Source organism: Coenobita brevimanus, chromosome 44, assembly GCF_032717465.1.
Source record: "Coenobita brevimanus isolate Jiangsu-jjx chromosome 44, ASM3271746v2, whole genome shotgun sequence".
In the NCBI taxonomy this organism is placed as follows: domain Eukaryota; kingdom Metazoa; phylum Arthropoda; class Malacostraca; order Decapoda; family Coenobitidae; genus Coenobita; species Coenobita brevimanus.
The window spans coordinates 383,067-402,334 of record NC_136997.1 but is presented as its reverse complement, the minus strand read 5'-3'; the positions used below and the strand labels follow the sequence as shown (position 1 = coordinate 402,334).

The window sequence follows — 19,268 nt, the reverse complement described above, 5'->3', positions numbered from 1 at the left end:
ACTGACACCAGCGAGTGTTTCATCTTGACCTCACACAGTCTTATGCCGCCACCAGGGGTGATACTGACACCAGCGAGTGTTTCATCTTGACCTCACACAGTCTTATGCCACCACCAGGGGTGATACTGACACCAGCGAGTGTTTCATCTTGACCTCACACAGTCTTATGCCGCCACCAGGGGTGATACTGACACCAGCGAGTGTTTCATCTTGACCTCACACAGTGTCTCCAAGGCAGCATGGGGGGGTATCCAGTTGGTCCAGCTTTACCACCCTCAGTTATGCAGTTGGTGTGCTGCTGCTTCCAAAACTACTGGTATGTATATTTGTATGTGCATATGTGTGTATGTGTGTAAATAACTCATGTGGAATAATTTACTGTATACTAATTATGCTGAAAACTTATTTTAACTGATATTTTACACATACACTTTAAACTTATGCTACCCTTGTACTTAAGACATATATTTCTGACATAGACTTGTATATATAAATGTCTCTCTCTCTCTCTCTCTCTCTCTCTCTCTCTCTCTATTCCACGGTTACTCTGTTACTTTCTTTGAAGGTCTGGTCACAGTGCTGTTCCATGTGTCCGAGGTTCATATGAAAAAAAATATATCTATATCTATATATTGATAATATGATAGAATATATGTATGAACTATCCTTGATGTATTTCAGAATGCATGTCTAATTATTCTTGTAAATCATAGTGAAAGTAATGCTAAAGATTCAGAAAATTAACTTATCTATCTATCTATCTATTGCCAGATGCCTCAATCCCGTTTGGGGTGGCCACAAACAAATCACCTCCAAGTCGCCCTGTCCCCCGCCATTTCACTGCCCTGCTCCCAACTCACACCCCTCTCTCTCATATACCTCTCCACCCGATCCCTCCATCTCATCCTCGGCCTCCCCCTCCCTCTTCCCCCCTCCACCTCACTCACATACACTCTCTTCATCAGTCTTTCACCCTCCATCCTCTCCACATGGCCAAACCACCTCAGTGTGTTCCTCATAACGCTTCCTATCACATCCACATCCACACCACAACGCTTCTTTATATCCTCATTTGTCAGCCTGTCTCTCCATGTGACTCCACAGGCTCCTCTTAAATAACTCATTTCCACTGCTCTCACTCTTGACTTGTGTCCTTCCAACAGCGTCCAAGCTTCACTTCCATACGTTAGAGTTGGTATCACAATACTGTCATGTAGTAACTTTTTCACTTCCATGCTCACTTCCCTGTTTCTTATCACTGCTTTCAAAGAACCAGCAACCTTTCTTCCCTGCTGTACCCTTTCAAGCACTTCACCCTCCAAACCTCCATCCTTACTCATCACACTACCCAAATAATTAAATGTACTCACATTTTCCAATTCCTCACTATCCAACCTCACTGTACATTCACTGACTTCACCTCTCTCAAAGACTATCACTTTACTCTTCCGTACATTCACCTTTAGATTCCGTTTCTTACACACTCTCCCAAACTCATCCACCAAGCCTTGCAGCTCCCCTTCGTCTTCACTCAACAACACAGTATCATCTGCAAACAACAGTACAGGGAGTTTCCAAACACTATCCTCTCTCACCAGGGCCACTCCAACATCCACTACCCTACCTTGTACCTCTTTTATTACCCCATCCATGTACAGATTGAACAACCATGGAGACATGACACATCCCTGTTTCAACCCAACTTTCAAAGAGAAAAATTCACTTAGTTCACCATCCACACGCACTGCAGCCTTCGCACCATCGTACATACTCTTCACAGCATTCAACAACTTCCCATCTACTCCATATATTCTTAACACTTTCCACAATCCTTGTCCATCCACCCTGTCATATGCTTTCTCCAAATCCATGAAAGCCGCATACAACTTCTTTCCCTTCTCTAGAAACTTTTCCACTAAAGATCTAAGAATGAATATCTGATCTACACAATCTCTTCCCTTCCTAAAGCCTCCCTGTTCTTCTCCAACTAATTTCTCTGTTCTTTCTCTAACTTTGTCAATAAGTATCCTACCATACACTTTTCCTATTATACTAAGAAGACAAATGCCCCTATGATTACCACACACTTCTTTTTCCCCTTTTCCTTTGTACAAGGGAATAATTATACCTGACTTCCAATCCTCTAGGACTCTACCTTCCTCCCAGGCCAATCTGCACATCTTCCACATCCATTCTGTTACTATCTCTCCCCCATGCTTCAGCATTTCACCACACACTCCATCAATTCCTGGGGCTTTCCCTGATTTAACTTTCTTCATTGCTGCCACAACTTCTATCCCACTGATTTCTTCCTGTCTTCTCACCTCCCTCCTTCTCCCAGCCATTCCCCAGCCACTTCTACTCGCATTACTTCCATCCTCTATGTTCAACAATTCCTTAAAGTGTTCTCTCCATCTACTCACTTTTTCTCCCTTCTCCACTAGTAATCTACCATTTTTATCTTTCACTCCCCTGCTAACTTCACTTTCACCCTGTCTTACTCTTTTCACCTCTTTCCAGAACATTTTCTTACAGTCCCTCCACTTTACACTCAAATTCCTTCCAAATTCCTCGTCCACTCTCTTTTTACTCTCTTTTACTAATCTTTTCACCTCTCTCTTTCTTTCTACATATAACTCTCTCTTCCGCCTCTCAACTTCTTCCACGCCCCTATTTCTCATCCATTCATTGTATGCTTTCTTCTTTTGTGCCACAGCCTGTCTCACCTCTTCAGTCCACCACACTGTTCCTTGCACCCCCCTCCGTCTTCTCTTCCACACACCACATCACATGCTGCACATATTTCTTCTGTAAATATCCTACACACACCTTCCACATCCCCCATCTGCTCCAATTCATATTTGCCCAATCGTTCCTCCACTTCTCTCTTATACTCTGCTTTTTTCTCATCCTCTTGTAACCTTTCCACTCCTTGCAACTACTCCTTCCTCTCGTCTTTCCCTTCTTCTATTCCTCCATCTTACTTGAATCCTAATTCTGGCCACCACCAAGTAGTGGTCAGAAAGTCCACTCCCCCAATCTCTATAAGCTCTTTCCTCCATTACACATCTTCGCATCCTTTCATCCACACACACATAATCAATCATTGCCTTCCTTTCATTCAGTTCACCACCCACCCTTCTCATCACTCGCCATGTATACCTGTGGATCATTTTATGCCTGAAGAGGGTATTGGCTATCACCAACCCCCTCCCAGCACAAATGTCCACTAACGCACTTCCATTCTCATCTATCTCAGCAGGCACACCCCACTCACTAACTATTCCATCCACCTTCACATTCCCAACTTTACCATTCATATCACCGATCAAAAACACTCTCACATTCCTTCCAAACTTTTCCATGCACACTTCCACATTTGTCAAGAACTCTTCTCTTACCCTTCTAGCACGATCTTGCGTTGGCCCATACACACACACAGTCGCCCACATTTGTATTCCAACTTTCAACTTTACCCACACAATCTTTGACCCAACTGATCCATACTGTCTTATGCTCTTCTTCCATCATTTACTCCTTCCTTTGCCCTCTCATTCTCACCTGCTCCTGCACATATACCCCATCCATACTCCCATTCTTTCACACTTTCTCCTCTCCATTTTGTTTCAGTCATTCCACATACATCCACTTTCGCACCCTCAAGCACCTGGACAATCTCTCTCTCTTTCACCTCATCATTCGCTCCTCTCACATTCCATGTACCCATTACCAAGTCCTTTGTCCGGTCCTTGGTTGTCATTGTTTGGTCAGTCCTTGTCCGAGGCTTCTTGTCTGTTTTTTTAGTGAGTTGTTTTCCAGGGAGGAGCACTAACCCTCCGCCAACCCTTTTAGTTGCCTTTTACGACAAGCAGGGATACTGGGGGAGTATTCTTGAAAAAAAAAACCTACCCCAGGGGGTATTTTTTTTTTTTATGTGAGGAAGAAGGAACTAAAGGCTGAGCCAGCAAAACAGTTCCTTCCAAGAAAAAAACAAAACAAAAACAATACAAAAGAGAGCCAAATTCAAGATCCATTCATTTCGAGATGCCTGGACACACCGCGTTTGAAAGACTGGAGATCATACGAAGTAGGAAATACCACTTTCTTGTTAGTAAATTGATGATGTAAGGTGGTTTAGCAAGAAGCCATTCACAACACTGCTACAGTATCCTCTCAGCCCTATCAGGAAATAATGGAAGAAACTCTGTAATGGGCCAAAGCTCTTTTACCCATTTGAGAGGAGCCTGTGAAGTTACATGGAGAGACAGATTGACAAATGAGGACGTGAAGGAGCGTTGTGGTGTGGATGTGGATGTGATAGGAAGCATTAGGAGAAACACACTGAGATGTTTTGGCCATGTGGAGAGGATGCAGAGTGAGAGACTAATGAGGAGAGTGTATGTGAGTGAGGTGGAGGGGGGGAGAGGGATGGGGAGGCCAAGGATGAGATGGATGGATGGAGTGGAGAGGTATATGAGAGAGAGGGGGGGGGTGAGCTGGGAGCAGGGCAGTGAAATGGCAGGGGACAGGGCGACATGAAGGCAATTTGTTTGTGGCCACCCCTTATGAGATTAAGGCGTCTGGCAATAGATAGATAGATAGACCACTTTTACCCTCACTTCCTAATGCCATTCGCTGCTTCACCAGTACTGCACACTGCCCACCTCTGGCCAGTCCACTACATGTCAGTAGCCTTCTGTTACCCCACCATTTTAGTGACTAATGACAAAACCCTGTGAGGACTTGTAGTGCAGCCTGCCACAGAGGCTCATAATATTCTCAAGGATGGAAAGGCTGTTCTTAAGTTACATCATCAGCAGCAGCAGCAGCATCTGAACTTGCTTTCCCACCTTAGGGCAGGGTGAGGAGTAGCAATGTCCAGACAGCACAAATTTGCCCAGTCCAATGGGCCACGCTTCCATTCACTCATCATTCAAGTCCCCAGAATCCTGGCTCTATCTGATATGCCAAAACATTCACCACGTTCTGTAGCTTCACATAAATGTATCCGTTCTCAAGTTACCACTATTAAATTCTGGTGAGGTTACAAGGCTGATAGGACTCAGTAATGAAACCTTATCATGAGCAATAGGAGCACCTGGAGTAGCTGGAAAAATTAGTGACTTCTCTTCACCAGTTGTCTCAGTCATCACCTTTGTTATAAGCAGTAAGCAGACTGATACTTCTTCACATCATGACGTCTGTAAAGAAAGTCGTATATAATACACATGTCTTAAGTTATAACCAAAATAACTGAACCTCATGTAAGTAGATAACTTTGTGAAATGCTACGAATTCGATCTGTACTGAGAAAGAAATTCATCCATTGTCCTAAGTAATAATAGTACATATTTTTGAGCAACTTACCAAACCCTCAGTGATGGATGGCACTGGGGTCCACACCACAGCTTGTTGTGGTGCAGAGTAGGACTGTGGTACACCATTTGAGTGCCAATGCTCTGTGTGTGTGTGTGTGTGTGTGTGTGTGTGTGTGTGTGTGTGTCTCTCTCTCTCTCTCTCATGGTGCCAGTAGTCTGTAGAGGTCATTTATAAGTTCTAAGTAAGCCTTTTCCCTTTACTCACTGGTCCCCCAAAGTAATCACAGTAATATTAGTACTTTAATATTAAGGCTTCATGGATGTAATGGGATTGGCTTTGAACTGCCTGCCATCCTTAACTCAAATACCCACACACCTGATGTCACTGTTCTTTCCACTTTCCCCTCTGTCTATCTATCTATTGCCAGACGCCATAATCCCATAAGGAGTGGCCATTTGACTTTGAGTTAGTTGTTTTACAGGGAGGGGCACTAACCCTCCACCAACCCACTTGCTGACACGTAGGGAGCACGTATGGTTGGTGATATGGTTACCACCCAGTGTTGTAAATGGTTTCTTGGCTTGCAGGAAACCATTTGGCTTGTCACTCAATGTAAAGCCACCTGTAAAGGAAAGAAAAGCAATAAGAAGTGACAGGAAAGATGGGAGAAATAGGAAGAGAGGAGGGCAGGCACAGAAAAAGAATGATAAAGGCAAAGGAAGAAGTAGGCAGCACTACATCAAGTGAGTGGATGATGGTCACCACCACCTATCACCAGTTCCCTAAAATCCTAGTAAAACTGAATTATTAAAAACAGACAAGTGTACGATAACAATAGTATTTGATAATCCTTCCTCACATATTAAATTCTATCTGTCTATTGCCAGATGCCTTAATCCTGTAAGGGGTGGCCACAAACAAATCGCCTCCATGTCGCTCTGTCCCCTGTCATTTCTCTGTCCTGCTCCCATCTCACACCCCCTTCTCTCATATACCTCTCTATTCCATCCCTTCATCTCATCCTTGGCATCCACCTCACTCACATGCAGTCTCTTCGTCAGTCTTTCACCCTCCATCCTCTCCACTTGGCCAAACCACCTCAGTGTGTTCCTCATAACGCTTCCTATCACATCCACATCAACACCACAACGCTCCTTTATATCCTCATTCGTCAGCCTGTCTCTCCATGTGACTTCACAGGCTCCTCTTAAATAACTCATTTCCACTGCTCTCACTCTTGACTTGTGTCCTTCCAACAACGTCCAAGCTTCACTTCCATACGTTAGAGTTAGTATCACAATACTGTCATGTAGTAACTTTTTCACTTCCATGCTCACTTCCCAGTTTCTTATCACTGCTTTCAAGGAACCAGCAAACTATCTTCCTTGTTGTATCCTTTCAAGCACTTCACCCTCCAAACCTCCATCCTTACTCATCACACTACCCAAGCACTTAAACGTACTCACATTTTCCATTTCCTCACCATCCAACCTCGCTGTACTTTCACTGACTTCACCTCTCTCAAAGACCATCACTTTACTCTTCCCTACATTCACCTTTAGATTCCATTTCTTACACACTCTCCCAAACTCATCCACCAAGCCTTGCAGCTCCCCTTCGTCTTCACTCAACAACACAGTATCATCTGCAAACAACAGTACAGGGAGATTCCAAACACTACCCTCTCTCATTCATAGTGCCAATTTAGCTAAGGAAAAAGTTGGTGAATGGAATTTTCCCTCGTCCCATCCCTGCAGCTGGCTCCTCTTGCCTTTGTTCATAACACGACGTGGAGTCGAGCTGGGCAAGGTCCCTCTCACATTCCTGCTTCCTGTGGATCTGTAGGTTATTTGGCCCTCCTAAAGAGGTTAGTACGTACACATATATTCCTCATAGACACATTAAATATAGCTTGAAGTAGCTTTAGCATAAACTGACAAGTGATTAACAAGAAAAATGAAGTGAATGGCATGTTTGAAAAAGCCTTTGTTCATTGTGGCAGTGTTATAGTACAGAATAATTCCTGTATGCCAGTTTATAACCTTGTAAAAATTTATAGTAGTATGTGTTAGTTCCATGCTGTTGAGTTCAGGAGTAGTACAAAATGATGGATGGATGAACGAGGCATAGTTCATTACAATACCAAGAGGTCAGGAACAATGGCTCAGATATCTGTAGGACTGAACAGCAATAGGTGTAGAGGTATGTGTGCCACATTAACTTGTGTATGACTGACATTAACTTTATGTATTATTTTCAGGAGGGTGGCCATGTGGAGAGGATGGAGAGTGAGAGACTGATGAGTAGAGTGTATGTGAGTGAGGTGGAGGGGGGGAGAAGGAGGGGGGAGGCCAAGGATAAGGTGGAGGGATGGAATGGAGAGGTATATGAAAGAGTGTGGGTGTGAACTGGGAGCAGGGCAGTGAAATGGTGGGGGACAGGGCATCATGGAGGCAGTTTGTTTATGGCCACCCCTTGTGGGATGAAGGTGTCTGGCACTAGGTAGATAGATAATGTCACCATTGAGGTAACAGCCCCAGGTGCCATCAGGGAAGAAGGCTGTCTCTTCTGCTGTACTTGTTTTTACTGTTACTTGGCCTTAAAATAACATCTTCTTGAAGGCTTAGTTGTAACAATAGATTAAGGCCAGATAACTGTGCCAGTCACAAAAATTACTATAGAAACACTGTACAGCAGTAACACAGTCTCACTCTGCCGTTGACCTGTGAAATACGACAGAGAAGAATAAAGATCTGGGCCAAGTTAAGGTGAAGAAGGTGTTGTTAAATATGTGCCAGTCTCCTCCATTGGTAGTGTGAATATCTAAGTCTCACAGGTGTAAGTCCTAATTTTATGGGAACAAGAAGGACATGTAAACACTGGCCCATTTTTTGTTCAGGATACAAATGTGAATGCAGTGGAATGCAGGCTGAAATTACCCTCTTACAGTCCACCATCTTTTTTCAGGGGATAGGGAGGAGTTGAGGAACTTTTGTTTAGCTAGGCAGCTTGGTTATGTCAGTGTCATTGCTGGCAGAGATTTTATTAGTAAGTCATATAAGCAAAGAACATCTGTATAAGCTAAAAACAACTTTTCCACAGGTGCGTCCAGACTTCCTGCTGCTACGTACTGTTGCCCTTGGCTTAATCACATGGGTCAGTGTACTACCAACTCCAGAGTGGGTAGAGGCTCATGTCCCGTCCTCTGTCCTGACACACGTACGCTGTGGCGGCAGCCAGTCCACCCCAGGCATAGACGATGAATCGATACATCAGGTAGTGGACACGTGGAGCTGGGGCTGTACTTCGGTTGTTGGGGAGTAGTTTTGGTCCACTGAAAGATAAATTTCCTTGTGTAATACCTAGACAACTATACAGTACATCTTTGATATCTCCAAGTTGGCAGGCTAGACTGATTTAACCTGCAAGATATACTGAGCCAGTTGCATTACCCATGTGTTGCTGTGTTGTTGCCTACCCCCAGCATGCTGCTGCTTCAGTGTGCTGCTGTGTTAATGCATTGCAACCAGTGATAAGTGACCAAAATGCACCTCAGCACCACCACACCACCTCCCTGAAAGGCTCCCTGACTCAGGTCATGGAACTGAAATGTCTTTCCTTTCAAAACAAACTCAGTAAGAAAATCTCCTTCTAATGTTTGCTGAAGTCAGTGCCTGTGCCTCTTACATAGATGTAGAGGGTAAGGGAGGAAAGTTATCAGTTGTTGCTAACCCAGCAAAGGACAACCCTCAGAGATGCAGAGGTATTGAGGGTTTTACTGTACAGTACAGTACAGTTTTGAACATGTGTACTGTGATGGAATGGGTATTGTAATTGTACAGTGCTATGCTGCCCCAGTCTGTCTGATTGAGTAGACCAATCAGACACAGGCAGCTGCCCTCACTGGGCCATCCCATGCAGTGGGCTGATGTTCTTATGTGGCTGACAGAAGATGTGGTTCCTGGGTGGACACTGCATTTACATCACCCAGTTAACAGGGGCACCATAATAGGCCCTGCGTCAACCTGATTCTTGGTACTGTATATGGTTACCACCCAGTGTTGTAAATGGTTCCTTGAGAAGCAGGAAACCACTTGACCCATCACTCAGTGTAAAGCCATGTGAAATGGAAGGAAGAGTAGTAGTAGTAGTAGTAGTTGTTCCCTAGGCAGTCTGGCCGAACAGCCACGAGCCCCTTAGGAAGGCCATGGCCGAGACCGGGCTTTCCCACAGAGCTCTCAAGGAGTGTATGTTGTGTTGTTGGCGTAGGTGATTGTGTGCAATGCAGTCTTGCATAATATGCTTAATAGTATGGGGTGCTCTGTTGCAGATAGTGTGCAATGCAATCTTGCATAATATGCTTAATACTATGGGGTGCTGTGTTAAGGTTGTGAGCAATGGAGTCTTCCATAATGTGCTTAATAGTATGAGGTGCTGTGCAGCATCCTGGACAGGCATCAGTGACGGGGTCATCCAGCCTCTTCTGGTAGCTTAAGAGGGCTGGATGGTGCCCACATCTCAGCCTGGCCAGGTGGACCCTGTCCTCACGAGGAAGATAGGATTCAGAAGGGTGGATGTCAGGAGGCCGTGCATGCAGCTGTGTGTTGTCTTCAAGTGACTGAATGGAGCAGCGAGTGATCTGAGTATGGATATGCTTCTGGAAGCTGGTCGGAGGTGGGCGAAGGGGGAGAGATGACAGTGTTTGTGTATGGTACCGTGTGCTGGGAGTTGTTTTGATGTTCCTTGGTGTGGGTGGATGTTGTGGGTTTGTGGAGGCTGCAGCAAGAAACTGGGTGCCTCTCATATCTAGGTGATCCTTGACTTTGAGGACTTTGGTTTCTTGATGTAGGTTGTCTGTGGGTGTAGTAGCTTTGCAGCCTGTCATTATTTTTAGGGCCTAGTTCTGTATGGTCTGTAGAGTGTTGTAGTGTGTTTTGGTGAGGTTAGAAGCCCAGGCAGGGCTTGCATAATTCATCACTGAACGTATGTATTGTTTGTATACTGTGGTGGTGGTTTCTTTGTTGTGTCCGAATGTTGTATGGGCAAGTGACCTCAAAGCATCGAGTCTTGGTGTTATTTTATTTTTAATGTTTGTGATGTGTTGTTTAAATGACATTAATGTATTGTATGTTACACCAAGGATTTTGGCTGTGTGTGTGTGTGTGGTAGGGGAGTGTTGTTTATGGTGAGATGTGTGATGTGACTGTGTTCTGCTGTCCAGTTTGTGAGAAGAGTCACTGTAGATTTGGCTTGGGCTGTTTTGAGCCTGTTTGTGGTGAACCATTCATGTAGTGTGTTGAGGTAAGGTTGAATGATGTGTGCAGCTGTGTTTGCGTTTTGGTGCATACATCGTTTTCGTTTTCGTTTTCTTTTTTAAAGGCTCCAACATGCTTGCATATGTCGGCCTTGGTCACCTAATGGCGGCTCTCCACGCTGCATGATCCAATGCAGCCTCCCTTTTCAGTCCCTTAACCCTGAGGTCACACTTAATGACCTCGTCCCATGTCTTTCTCGGTCTACCCCTCATAACCCCACCCCCAGTATTAACACTTCTCACCTTCCTCACCCAATGGGGTACTTTATGGTGTGGAAGACAATTGACAATCGTCATGGTCGAGCCTGCCACAGACGTCGTAGGACGCATGCTCATGAATCATATGCTGCATTTGTTTGTGTGCACTTGTGATAGGATTAATGTCATTCCTACTTACAAAACCACTTACACTCTCCAATGAATACACACAACAAGAGCTTATTCATTTGTATGAGTCATACAAAAAGGTAAAAATATTCTAATCTGGCAAGTCTAGCAACTAGTCAGCTCATTCATCCCTTATAATTTAATGTTTTCTACGTTAATTCTTTAGAAATAAGTAGATTTGTATCTCTTAATATATGGTTTCAATGAGGAAAGTCATATTTTCCTCCTCTGAGACGATTTACTAACTTAAATTTATTAATGCCTAAATTCGCCTTCAGTCAACGATTTCGACAAACCGTCCCAAATCCAGGAACGGTCAACAGTCATTTTTTGCCTGCTCTGAGAGAGGTCGGAATGCTGGCCTGAAGTCAGGAGGACGCACGCTGAGAATCTGAGATGTCAGGATCGTACTGTTATGTTCCCCTGTGCATTAATAGGGGTGTCCATCAATTTCCTCAGATTATGAATGATGAAATTACAAAATAAACAATTTGGATAATATAGTGTCATATACAGTATGTATATATTTCTCAAAGTGGCTAATCAATCCAGAATAGATTATATTCTCTATAATAAGTATATATAGAGAAATATATGTATATATATAAAAATATGTGCTTTTCACTTTCACTCACAAAGTACACATTGCTTCGTACCCAGATGACTTAACACTCCCACACACGCTTCATGACTGGTGTACTACAAAAAGACTCAGAATGGCCTCTTTTATGGTAGAACACAGTCATAACTCACACCTCACTATCAACAACATCCCCCTTGTCCAACATGCACACACAATCTTTGGTGAAATGAAAGCACTGTAACAGAAGAATTTGGTAATATCTTGCAGCATAGAGCAGTTAGTTAGAAGCTGATCTGTAAAAATATTTATCTAAGACAGCCTTTCAGAAATTATCTTGATGTCCTCAAATGTGAATATTACAAAATCTTGGGTGCCGCAATATTAGTAAACAAAAGAAGAATCTATCTTGTCCCTGGGACTGTACCTTCAATGCGCATGCGCCACTTGGATATTTGGGATGTTACGAGCGTCGTACCGATTTTTTACTTATATTGGCTAGTAATCGACTTGAAGAGGGCAGTTACAAAGTATTTCGTTCCAGCCAATAGTGAGTAATGTAACTCCACCTCTTTCAGTACAATAAAAGACTACTAATGCAAAATAAATGAGGGTCTTGGAGTTCATTTGATGCTAGTCTAGCTGGATAAATATTTTTTACGTATTACTATGAAAATAATAAGTAGTTTGCCTTCATTTCTTCTCAATTATTTGAGAAAAAAATAATTCCTCTACACATTACAAACATTAATTTGAATCATAAGTCCACACAAAGATATATTATTAATGATTCATGAGAGTGCGACTGTTCACTGTCAGTGGCAGGCTTGACCACTTCAATGGCGGCTCCAAAGCACCCCATTATCATCCCCCATCCTCTCCACATGTCCAAACCACCTCAATCTACCTCTCCTCATCACAACACCAATACACTCCAGTCCCATCCTACCTCTCAACTCTTCCATCGTAAACCCAGCCCCTCCAGGCCTAGGATGCAGGGACGCACTGCACATCCACCTAATCATTGTCATTTCTGTACGTCTGAGCTGGCGAATATCTTCCTCCTTCACTGCCCAGGTCTCACTACCATACAGCATTACACTCCTAACACATGCTGCATACAAAGACCCCTTAGCACGTAGGGAGAGCCCTCTCAATGTCAGGAGTGGCAAGAGCTCCCTGAACTTCTTCCAACCACTTCTCACCCTAGCCACAGAGGTAGCTCCAGCCCCACCTCCAGCACACAATATGTCTCCTAAATAACAAAACTCTTCCACACACTCAAGAGATTCACCAGCAAGTTCAATCCTTTCACGTCTGACAATCTCCACCTGCTCACCCCGACACACCGTACACATAAACTCAGCATTATCTCGCAGTCTACCTCTGATACCACTACATCTCTTATGCACCCACTTATCACAAACACCGCACAAGATGGAATTACTTCCCACGCCCTTGTGGGAAACTGCACATGGCCACTCTCCCTCGTCTTTGACAGTACCGCCACCAACCCTAGATATCATCACTTTTGTTTTATCTTCATTTACCCTTAAACCCTTGTACCTCATACCATCTCTCCACTTCCTAAATCTTTCCTCCGCCTCCCTTTCGTTCTCTGCAATCAACACCAAATCATCAGCATACAACAACTCCCACGGGAGTCCATTTCTAAAGTCACGCGAAAGGGCTTCAAGCACCATGATAAACAACATGGGACTCAAGACTGACCCCTGATGCACACCAACATTCACGGAAAACTCATCACTCAAATCTCCATTCACCCTTACCTGGGTGTGAGCACCCACATACATGGCCATAACCACCCTAACCAGCCACTCCTCCAAGCCAAGCTTTCTCATTGCCCACTTCACCACCTCTCTAGGGACTCTGTCAAAGGCCTTTTCCAAATCAACAAAAACAAAAAGATCCCTTCTCCTACCAATATATTTTTCCTGAAGCTGTCGAACAATGAATATGGCATCAGTGGTCCCCCTACCTGGCATAAACCCAAACTGCATCTCATCAATATTCACTCTTTCTCTAATCATACCTTCTAAAACTCTCTCCATTACCTTCATTATCTGATCTAAAAGCTTTATACCTCTATAATTTCCTCTTTCCAGGGCATCACCCTTCCCTTTATACACATTTATAATTACACGCTTCAGCCAATCATCTGGGACAACACACTCATAAATAATCCTATTTATCAGGTCAGTGACTAAACTCACCCCTGTATCGCCTGAGGCCTTCAACATTTCGGCAGTCAACCCAGACACACCTGCTGCCTTCCCCACCTTCATCCTGCCTATTGCCTCACTCACAGTAGCAGTATCAATCAAAGGCCAAGGGCCAGACACTGGATCTGCTGGCTCCAAACCTTCCCTGTCCCAGTCAAACTCCTCATTCAACAACCGGTTATAATGCTCTCTCCATGCATCTTTAATATCCTCACTGTTCACCACTACCCTTCCTTCATCATTCACACACTGCTCACCTATGATATCCCGATTATCCCTCTTCACCTGACCTGCCACACTAAATATATTTTTCCTTTCCCCATGATTTAGGTTATCAAGTAATTGTCTCTGTGACTCAGACTTTGCCCTGTATACCTCTCTCCTAGCCCTACGCTTGGCAGCCAAATATTCCTCTTTGCTACCACCCTTCTTCCATTCCCGGAAAAGCCTTCTTTTCTCCTTAATTGCAGCTTCTACACCCTCATCCCATCACCAAGTTACTTTATGTCTTGGTAGTCCTCTTGTCCAGCCGCATGTTACATCAGTAACTCTCAAGAGATTGTTCTTGAGGGCTCTGTACTGTTCATTAACGCCTCTGTCTACAGCTCCCTGTTCAGCCACCACTCTCCGCAACTCGCTATAGAAGGCATCCCTTACTACTTGGTTTTTCAGCTTCCATATTTTCCTCCTAGGTACATAAGTCCTCTTTTTCATCACTTGTTCTTTAAGCACCATATCACAAATCAATAGTTTGTGCTGCTGCACACACTCCTCACTTCCTATAACTTTAACATCTCTCACTAACCTCCTATCAGCCCTCCTAACCAGAAAATAATCTATCTGACTGCTATTTCCCCCAGACTCATACGTAATTAACCTACTGTCTCTTTTCCTAAAATATGTGTTGCACACAATCATGTCCGTTGCCTCCCCAAACTCGAGTATCCTTTCCCCTTCTGGGTCTTAAAATTTTTTTTCTACACACCTCATGGGGCGGCATAGGATTGAATGATGGATGATCGATTATTATTTTTAACCAGTTTTGTTCTGATCCCATTCACAACAGAGGTGCGAGGACAAGTGATCAGCCACGTTAAGAGTGAGAGGGACTGCCAGTTGACACCTAAGTGTGCCTTCATACTCACCCTTCTTGATGCCCAAAGTAATTAATGTATTGAAGTTATAGTTGTTTTTAGTAAAATACATTTTATGTCCACTTGATTAAAAATGATCTTATTCCTTCTTTATCATTTGCATTGTTTGTAAAAGTTGTCATATTGGTAGTAATGGTTGTATTACATAATAAAAATAATAATTATAATTGTAGAAGCAATCATCCTCTCTCCCTTTGTCTATCTCTTCCCCCACTCATGTTTAGTGGGTTAAGGTGGTCCAGCTGGATGGACACTGTAAGGGTTACATCTGAGGGGTGGGCAAGTGAGGCTGGTAACCGTTGCCTCGTTGGCACTGAGTACCTCCAGCTGCCTGTGTAATACGCCACAAAATAGCATTAGTTGGTGTTGTATTAGCTCCTGGGTCCACATTCTCATCACTCAAGGAAGCTGCCTAGCATCTTTTCCTTAGCTAATTATTTATGGATAGGGCTGCCTACTGTCAGTTTATATGTTATTTATGCTGAGTATGGGGGTATTGTAATGATTTAAATGACAAGATGACAGTAAGGAGTAATAAGCAGAATAATCACTTAGGAGAAATATTAGGCAGTTTCTAACTGATGGGCCTTGGTCATCCCCCTTCCACCCCAATCCTACTGTTTACCCAACTTTTTTTTTTTTTTTTTTTTTTTTTTTTCTGAGGGTTGAGATGATTATTATCCCCCCCCCCCTGCATCCTTATTACCCTAACTTGTTGGTAGGTGGGGGCACTCACCATCCACTCACTGTGTAGTGCTGCTTCGGGTGTCTGCCCTTTCCTGTCTTCCTTCCTTCCTCTTCTGTCTTGCCTTCCTTCATTCTTTCCTCTTCCTTCTGCCTGTGGGTGACTCTACACTGAGTGACAAGCCAAATGGTTTCCTGTACACCAGGAAACCATTTACTGTGCTGGGTGGTAACCATATAACCAAATTATGGCACCTGGTGGTTTAGTGGGTAATTCAGGCACTCCAGTCAGATTGGGCCTATGTAGGTTAATATCCAAGGGATGGTTGGGGTATAATGCACATGTAATGCCACTCAGGGATGAGTGAGGCTGGTCACTTTCATCTTAAATGTCAGGACCAACTTGCCTAGCCCCGGGCTGCTACACTCTTCCTGGGGCAGCATAGGGTTGGATGATGGATGGAGGGATAACCCTAATTCCATTAAAACATCAGGTTAGGTAGGATCCAGGAAGAGAAAGCATATAAGTAGTATTTTGTTATTTTGTTATATCAAGATGTTACTGAAGGATGCCTTCATGCAGTGGCACTGATATAACCATGTAGCCAGTATAGAGGGATGCCTTCATGCAGTGGCACTGATATAACCATGTAGCCAGTATAGAGGGATGCCTTCATGCAGTGGCACTGATATAACCATGTAGCCAGTATAGAGGGATGCCTTCATGCAGTGGCACTGATATAACCATGTAGCCAGTATAGAGGGATGCCTTCATGCAGTGGCACTGATATAACCATGTAGCCAGTATAGAGGGATGCCTTCATGCAGTGGCACTGATATAACCATGTAGCCAGTATAGAGGGATGCCTTCATGCAGTGGCACTGATATAACCATGTAGCCAGTATAGAGGGATGCCTTCATGCAGTGGCACTGATATAACCATGTAGCCAGTATAGAGGGATGCCTTCATGCAGTGGCACTGATATAACCATGTAGCCAGTATAGAGGGATGCCTTCATGCAGTGGCACTGATATAACCATGTAGCCAGTATAGAGGGATGCCTTCATGCAGTGGCACTGATATAACCATGTACCCAGTCTTGTTATCCCCTGAAAGGAGGAGGACTGACTGCAAGATAAGAGCTTGTAGTTCACTGGTTCACCTTCAGAGAAGCCTGGGACTACAGCAGCAGGAAAAACATCATAAAGATGATGAATATCATGGCAATATTTATTATTATGTTGATGATCATAACTGATCATCAGCATAATAAGAAATATTACCATCATATTGATCTTTATCCTTATGATGTTTTTCCTGCTGTACTATAATACTAGGGCCCATATTGTCATCAGTAAACTTCCTAATATCTCTTCCTATGCAGTTATTTTGCTTATTACTCTAGTAACACAGTGTCTCTCTCCCTACCAGGCTGCAGCAATCCACTCTTCCTGTTGTCCAAGCTCCTCAACTCACTGCTTCCAACATCTGTCATATCACTTGCTGAAGTGTTATTTATTGACCATAGGTAGAAGATGGTCATGCAGATACTGTAGGTGTGTTTTGTACATATAAATGGTTGTATATTAATTGAACTGGACTAAAGTGATTATGTACAGGACATTTGTACACTGAAGGTTTTGTGTGTGTGGGGGGGGACTATCATTCCTTTTTTTCTTTCTTTCTTTTTTAATCTTTCTCTTTTAATAAACAAAATAAATCACTTAGGAAAAGGTGTTGGGGAGCTTTATGCAGAGTATAGTGATATTGGAAGGATTTATGTAACACAGAATAGGACAGTAAGGTGTAATAAACAAAATAAATCACTTATGAAAAGGTTTTAGGGAGTTTCATGCAGAGTATGGTGATAGTGGAAGGATTTATGTAACACAGAAGAGGACAGTAAGGTGTAATAAACAAAATAAATCACTTAGGAAAATGTGTTATGGAGGTTGCTTAAGCAAGGCTACAGAGCAATGCTACAGAATTGATGAACTATTGTAAATATTAGCAAGGCAATTCTCAGCATTGGATAGTTTACATTTCAATTCCAATAACCGTTACTTGTTTTTCTCTCTCATGTCGTTGTGTGTTATCTAGTCAGTAGTTTGAATTGTAGAGGAAAATAAAAGCAGTAGTAATAGTGCCTTAACTCATTTGCCTTTGCTACTCAGCCTGGCAGCGTAGTAAGTAGAAAATGTGCTGGTGGTGGTGGTGGTGGTGGCAGTAGTAGTAGTAGTAGCAGTAATAGCAGTAGTGGCAGTAGATAGTAGGTAATTGTAGTAGTAGTAGCAGCAGCAGTAGTAGTGGTGGTGGTAGTGGTAATAGTAGAGGTAATAGTAGTAGTGGTGGTAATAGTAGCAGTAGTAGTAGTATGAGTAATAGTAGTAGTGGTGGTGGTGGTGGTAACTGGTAATAGTAGTAGTAGTAGTAGTGGGAGTAATAATAGTAGTAGTGGTGGTGGTGGTGGTAATAGTGGTGGTAGTAGTAGTGGAAGTAATAATAGTGGTGGTGGTGGTAGTACAGTAGTACTAGTAGTAGTGGTGGTGGTGATGGTAGTAGTACTAGTACTACTGGTGGTGGTGGTGATGTAGTAGTAGTAGTAGTAACCTTAGTCTCATTTATGTATTGCAGACTGAAGTACTCCTCTTTTAGTCCACCATCTTCCTTTCAGGGGATAGGGAGGAGCCCAGTGCACCACGTGAAGGCGTTCCTGCAGCTAAAATGGCCGATAGCAGCACCAATGAATACAAAGGAACTCCAACAAGGCAATTAAATCATTCTCTTCACCAGCAGGACATATGTTCGGTTTATTTCTTCATTTTCCACTCGATATAATATCGCTTGTAACCTTTTTGCGTAACATACAGTAGTTTTCACCTAGTGCTGTAAGTTTGGAGTTAGTTTAGTGATACCTGCTAATATAGCTTCTTGGCTAGGTGGTTGGGCAGGCTCAGATGCACCTCTTGCTGAAATTTCACTGATTTCCCCCAAATTCTAGTTATAACAATTTCATTAGATCTTTTGGGATTCATTTGTAAAATCTTGCTTAGTTATACTGTAGGATCAGTAACTGCCGAGCGGCTGTAGAATGTGGGTGTGTTCCGACGTGGCCTCCCGCAGCCGTCATGGCAGTCACCGCAAGCGCTGCGGGCCTCGCCCTCCTGACCATACCTACAGCAACATGGCCCAGACTGACGCCCATGATAGTCTCCCGTCTTCGGAGAGTGACGGGGAGGGGCAAGAAGTACCTCCAACACGAGACACAAACGTGGATGGTGGTGCCGGTGCCATGGCACGAGGCACCGTGTGACACAAGTGACACAGCACCGAGTGTCAACAAACGACAGCACAGAGGAGGACGGCGATGTGCCAGCACCTGAACGTGTCATGGACTTTGGTGCCCCGGAGGAATGACCTGATGCCAGACTGAAGCTGAATTTTCCCTCATATTGTGAGCTCTCCCTCTCAGACAAAGCCAAGTGGGCCATTTCAGTGGCGAAACAGTTTCCTGATTTTGAGGTGCTGTTCAAAGAAGGTTAGACACATCCATACGTGACTGTGAACAGTGGCCCTGCAGTAGAT

At 43.6% G+C, this 19,268-nt stretch overlaps 1 long non-coding RNA gene across 1 annotated transcript; it reads left to right on the top strand.

The window, feature by feature from the left end:
* Nucleotides 1-149: 149 nt before the first annotated feature.
* LOC145398121 (uncharacterized) lies at nt 150-17,791 on the top strand. The gene is made up of 4 exons (XR_013897069.1): nt 150-316; nt 8,422-8,595; nt 14,910-15,005; nt 17,115-17,791. It is a non-coding gene; the product is annotated as an uncharacterized LOC145398121 (long non-coding RNA).
* Nucleotides 17,792-19,268: the final 1,477 nt, after the last annotated feature.